Source organism: Sciurus carolinensis, unplaced genomic scaffold, assembly GCF_902686445.1.
Source record: "Sciurus carolinensis unplaced genomic scaffold, mSciCar1.2, whole genome shotgun sequence".
NCBI lineage: Eukaryota > Metazoa > Chordata > Mammalia > Rodentia > Sciuridae > Sciurus > Sciurus carolinensis.
Window position 1 is genome coordinate 80,860 of NW_025920218.1, and position 5,727 is coordinate 86,586.

Below are 5,727 nucleotides of genomic sequence, written 5' to 3' on the forward strand. Positions count from 1 at the left end.
TATTAACTCATTTTAAACATTTACATTTCCTTATTTATGAGAAAAGTAAGCATCTTTTTCAGATTTACTAGTCCCTTCCTGGCAGTTGTCCATCCACATCCTTTGTGAATTTTTAAAGGCAACCTCTTACCTCTGTTGTCATTATTGTGGTTTTTATAGTTCATTCATAAGAATGTTTGGCAATACTAGACATTGACTTATTATCTTTTTAGATTGATTTGTCTTTTAGTTTCTAAAAACTGAAGTGTGCCTCCAATGCCCTGTACCATGCCTGTTAATGTCTCTGGTAACACTTGCTTGTTGTTAAAGCTTATTTTTTGGTGTGTTTATGTTTTCTGAATGCCCAGATTAGCTTTATATTCTCAGTTTTCTTATTTTGATCTTTAATCTTTCTGGAGTTCAATTCTATGTCCAACAAACTGAATGAATAAATTAACAGAAGGGAAGGAACAAATCTTCCTTACAAGTCTATAGTAAACACATGTAGAAGAAAGGCAGGGAATAGAAAATCACCATTAGAACATCATGACAACATTGCTGCCGAAACATCTGTTGACTTTTTTCCTTTCTTCTGTTTTTTTTTTTTTTTCCTTGGTACCAGGATTAAATGAAGGGGAGCTTAACCACTGAGCCTCATCCCCAGCCACTTTTATGTTTTATTTAGATATAGGGTCTTGCTAAGTTGCTTAGGGCCTTGCTAAGTTGCTGAGGTTGGCATTAAACTTGTGATCCTCCTGTCTCAGCCTCTTGCGCTGCTAGGATTATAGGCAGGTGCCACCACACCTGGTATACCTTCTTGTGGGAAGCCATTCTTATTTAGCAGAATCAGACTAGGTTTACAATCTGACTTTAGCTCATAAAAGCTTAGAGCTACAAATCCACCTGGTGGTGCAGCCAGAATTAAGGACAGGCAGTTCGTATAGAAATAGGGGATCTTGTCAAATTGAGGAAATGAAGCCATGAAAGCCACCTGCCTCTGGAAGTTGGAGACTGCCCCTGGAAGAATGGAATGTCAAGGATCTCCTGAGGCCACTGATTACCAAATTTACCTGCCTTATCAAGGACATCAAGCAAGGAGATGATAATTAATGCCCCCTGGGCCCTTGCCTGGCTGAATCACTTTGGCCCTCCCCTGCCCCATCCACTTCTCACTTTTTACATCTCACCTGCAAAACCGGGCCTAGTCACATAAGCAGGAAGGAGAGATAAGGGGGGAGAGAACTGGAGAACAAAAGAGACCTTAACCTATAAAAGATGTAGGGTGCACTCACTTCTGGGAATTTTAGAACATCAGCCATGGCCCCCTCCCGGGAGAAGTCTGTATTATACCTTTAAATAAAACCTGCTTAATATGCTTGCCTTGGCGTGCTTCTCTAGTGTGTTCAAACTTCAACATTATCAGTGGGCTACCATGTGTATCTTCTCACTGTTCACCACATAACAGTCCAGCTTAATACCCAAACTTTTTAGCCTCCCAAGCACTCAATTATTTATCTATGTAGGGTTTCAATGATAACTTTTAGTTTCAGCTTCAATATCACTCACTTTGTAATGGGAAAGAGAAACCAGACTTTATTTTACCAGAGGAGATTAGCACACCAAAATTCTGAACACCCCTGACCAGTTTTTCATAACCTTTATAGGCTGTCTAGTGTCATAAATTTTCTTGTCTAAAATAGTTCATAATTGGACACAAGATTTCAAAAAACAACGCATGATGGTGCACAAAGGTCTTAGAGTGGGAACTGTTTACCAGAGCAGACTGAGGTAAAGGAAGCCGACTTACAAGTTCTTCTGTATCTCTAGCCTTCAACCCTAAACTTTCAGAGGGGCGTTTACACTTAAGGTACAGGCAGAATTAACAGTAGAACAATAATAAAGAGGAATATTTAACCACCCAATGAACTCAGAAGAAATCATTTCCAATATTTCTCTCGAAGAAGCCACAGAGCCTAATATTATTCAAGGCAGTTGACCCCAGGAAGGACTCTCTATTTTTATGCTTGGACTAAACAGCTAATAATTTATACTATATAGTGTCCATATTTAAGTGTTATATATATAAAAATGTATTAAATTTTTTTCATAATTCATCTGGATTATTAAGGAGATATCTTCAGGCAAATGTATGATACCTGGTTTCAGAGAGCTGGATCCTACAAATTGCTTAATTATATAAGGTTCAAATTTTTTAACCATTAAATCATGTGAGTGATATTACCAATTACACTTCATAGAATTAGGATGAAGAAAAAATACCCTATTACTATATTTGAAAATTATTGCAGAAAATACGTACGGAAAGTAAGAATAAGTGTCAGTATCACTGATAAACTTACCTTAGGTTTCTGAATGATTCTAATGGTGTTTGGGAGTGATCAGATACAATCTAACCTTATCTTGGAATAAATTTCAACTGGAAAGATAAGTCACACTTAGAAACTGTTCAGATAATTTGATATAACAGCTATTAAGAGAGTACCGCTGTTCATCTAAATCTTTCTTCTAGTCTAAAGCGTCAAAACATTTTCATGGAAAACCTGGCATTTGAATTTTTAATGTATTTACTTGAAATATTATGGAAAATTGGTATTCTGTGCAAAACTGTCCCACAGAGCAAAAGGCATAAAGAGTAGAGGAAATAAACTTAGATGAGTCACTCCACTCATGGTTAATCAGGATCTGGAGATGTTTAACAACAAAATGCACTGCATTTATAAAGGTTTCCACAAAGATTCAGAGACCTTGTCTTGTGTGCGTGAAATTATCTCCCAGGAATTAATTAGGTCTTGATGAAAAGGCTTTGTTTTAGAAGTGTATATTCTGGAGAGACATGGACATGTTGGGTGGGGGGACATTTTTGAATGGGGAATTGTATTCCCTGCCCTTGGTATGTACACAGGTGAGTTCCTTTCCTCTGAGTGATGCTGGGTTGTTAAGATGCCTGAATGCCATACGGCATAATTCCAGCTTGAGAACTTTAGTTCTGATTTCCCTGTTGACCCATGTCATGGAAGGATCTTCTGTTTTCTTCTCAGTGTTAAACTTTTTCTGGAAATCTGCCATTGATTGCTTGAAAGTCAGAATAGTGAAGGCAGAAAATTAATGCCATCTATTTTAGAGTATTTTACTCCCAAAACTCTTTACTTCCCACCATCCCTGATTTGTTGAGTTAGGTGTAACCAATAAGACCTTTGCATATTTAAATGGTATGACCTGATCTTTTACATATGCACAATAAAATAATTACCATAAGCAAGCTCACTATCACTTTACATAGTTTACATTGTTATTATTATTATTATTATTGGTAGTGAGAACTTCAGATTCACCCTCATAGATTCAGTGTATGTTGAACTTACCCATCTTACATGAGTGAAACTGCATATTTTGCAGCCACCATCTCCTCATATCCTCCACCCCCTAGCCCTTGGCAACAACATTCTACTCTACTTCTCTGCATTTGACATTTTTAGATTCCACATATCAGTCAAAGTTTACAGCCATTTACCTTTCTGGTTGACTTCTTTCACTTGGCATGTCCTTCAGGTCCATACATGTCTCATATGTAAAGATTTCCTTCTTTTTAAAGATGGAATGAAAATTGGTTATCTCTCTCTCCTCCCCCCTCCACACACACACACCATCTGTTCTTCATTCATTTTTTCCATTGATGGACCATTAGTCTGATTTTGTGTGGATAATGTTGTAATGAACATAGCCAAGCATCTCTTTGAGATAATGACTTTATTTCCTTTGCCTATATAAGCCAAGTTTGATTACTGGGTCATAAATTAGTTATGTGCAAAGAAGTAAAAGGAAATAAACTATGCTTTTTGAGTAATTTTCATATTTTGTTTTCCATAGTGGTTCTACAAATGAGGCTATTGAATGAACTGCCATTGAATGATAAGATACCATATACAGTTAAAAGAGCAGCAGCTTCCAAATCAGAGAAAATATTTGACCTTTGACTTTTTGGGACTAGTTTATTTCACTTAACATGATAGTCTCCAGATCCATCCACTTACAGGCAAATGTCATAAAGTTGTTCTTCTTTATGGCTGAGTAATACTCCATTGTGTATGTATACCACAATTTCTTTATCTATTCATCTGTTGAAAGGCACCTAAGTTAGATTCATAGCTTAGCTAATGTGAATTGTGCTGCCCTAAACATTGATGTGACTTTATAACTGTAGCATGCTGATTTTAAATATTTTAGATAGATACCAGAGTTGGATAGCTGGTTCAAATGGTGGTTCCACTCCTAGTTTTTTAAGGAAACTCCATACTGCTAGCCTGAGTGGTTACACCAATTTAGAGTCCCACCATAAATGTATAAATGTACCTTTTCCCCATATCCTCACCAACATTTATTATTATTTATATTCCTGATAACTGCCATCTGAATGGAGTGAGATGAAATTTCAATGTGGTTTTGATTTGCATTTTCTGATTGCTAGAGATCTTGAACATTTTTACATATATTTGTTGACCATTTTTATTTCTTCTTTGATAAGTGTCTGCTTAATTATTGGGCCCATTTGTTGATTAGGTTATTATTATTTGTTATTGTTAAGGTTTTTGAGTTCTCTGTATATTCTGGATATTAATGTCCTATCTAAGCAGCAGGTAGCAAACATCTCCCATTCTGTAGGTTCTCTCTTCTTAATTGTTTCTTTTCTGTGAAGATTTTTCATTTGAAGCCACCACATTGATTTTTGGTTTTATTTCTTGTACTTTAGGACTCTTGTTAAGGAAGTCGGTTCCTTGGCCAACATCCTGCGGTGTTTGGACCTACCTTATCTTCTAGCAGTTGCAGAGTTCCTAGGTCTTTGATCTACTTCAAGTTGAACTTTGTGCAGTGTGAGAAATAGGGGTCAAATTTCATTCTTCTACATATGAATTTCCAGCACCATTTGTATAAAAGGCTATTTTCTACAACAATGTTGTTGGCAACTTTGTCCAGTATCAGATAATTGTACTTATATGTGTTTGTCTTTGTGACTTCTATTCTATTCCATTGGTCTTCCTGTCTGTCTTGTTGCTTGTACTGTGCCGATTTTGTTACCATACTTCTGTAGGATAGGTTGAGATTCAGTACTGTGATCCTCCTGCTTTGCTCTTCGTGCTGAGGATTGATTTGACTATTCTGGGTCTCTTATTTTTCCAAATGAATTTGGGTTGCTTCTTCTAGTTCTGTGAAGTATGTCACTGGTATTTTGATGGGGATTCCATTGAGTCTGTAAAGCACTTTGGTAGTATAGCCATTTTGACAATATTCATTCTGCCAATCCAAGAACATGGGAGATCTGACAATCTTCTAAGGTCTTCATCAATTTCTTTCTTTAGTGTTCTATAGTTTTCATTGTAGAGGTCCTTCACCTCTTTTTTTTTTTATTGATTCCCAAGTATTTTTATTTTTAATGATTACTGTGAGTGGAAGAGTTTTCCTAATTTCTTTTTCAGCAGATTAATTGTTGGAAAATAGGAATATGATTGATTTATAAGTGATTTTATATTGATTTATATGATTGATTTATATTTATTATCCTGCTATTTTGCTAAATTTATTTGTGAGCTCTAGATGTCTTCTGGTAGTTTTTTTTTTTTTTGGGGGGGGGTGTTCTGCCACATCTATTTCCTACCACTCTGACACTTGACATGGTTCTGTTGTAGTAGAGGATTCAATACTTGACACGGTTCTGTTGAAAGATCATCCTCC